The following is a 1,074-nucleotide window of genomic DNA, read 5'->3' as shown; positions in this document are numbered from 1 at the left end:
ATCTACAAGTTTTGGACAGTCATGGAGATGTTGATAGATCTCCAGGGCTTTCATTCATTTTTTAAACAGTTGTACCATGTAAAGATTCACCTGTAACATCATGCTCTTCTCTAGCTTCTCACTTGATTACCCATAGCATCAAGTACCCGGTAAGCTCAGCTGTAACAGTATGGGTTATAGCCTTAAATAACAGCCCTGGATGTTAACTATGAAGACCTCATTTACCATCACATAAATTGTTAACAAGGTTCCTTTTGCATTTTCAGTGACCCTTTTTGGGCCTCTTATGGGCTGGAGGCAACAGAGGAGCTTGGCTTTCTGAGGCTGCAACTCTGTGAGAAAGAACATTTTTCTCCAAGTGCTTTCTAGGGAACAAAACATAAACGGAAGTGTGAGTACTTCAAACCGTTTTCTTATTCAAGTTAATGCATGTTGTAGCTCTGAAAAAAACATTCGGTATCAACACAACCTAATGGGCTTTTTAGTCTGTTGCTCTGTGAGAATTTTGTTCTCCGGGTGTTTCGGAGGCAAGTAATTTAGCATAACAAGCATTCATACATAATCTTGAATCCCTAGTCTCCAACACTAATTAATTAACCCACTAGTTTGGCCTTCCTGAAGCAACAGAGAAGTTTGGCCTCTTTAGGCTGTTACTCTGTGAGAATTTTGTTCTCCGGGTGTTTCGGAGGCAAGTAACTTATCATAACAAGCATTTAGACATATTTTGAACCCCTAGCTTCCAACACTAATTAATTAACCCACTAGTTTGGCATTCCTGAAGCAACAGAGAAGTTTGGCCTCTTTAGGCTGTTACTCTGTGAGAATTTTGTTCTCCGGGTGTTTCGGAGGCAAGTAACTTATTATAACAAGCATTTAGACATATTTTGAACCCCTAGCCTCCAACACTAATTAATTAACCCACTAGTTTGGCCTTCCTGAAGCAACAGAGAAGTTTGGCCTCTTTAGGCTGTTACTCTGTGAGAATTTTGTTCTCCGGGTGTTTCGGAGGCAAGTAACTTATCATAACAAGCATTTAGACATATTTTGAACCCCTAGCTTCCAACACTAATTAAT

The sequence above is a fragment of the Montipora foliosa genome, chromosome 11 (assembly GCF_036669935.1).
Source record: "Montipora foliosa isolate CH-2021 chromosome 11, ASM3666993v2, whole genome shotgun sequence".
NCBI classification, from domain to species: Eukaryota; Metazoa; Cnidaria; class Anthozoa; order Scleractinia; family Acroporidae; genus Montipora; species Montipora foliosa.
The sequence above is the reverse complement of the archived record's forward strand: the minus strand, read 5'-3'. Positions refer to the sequence as shown.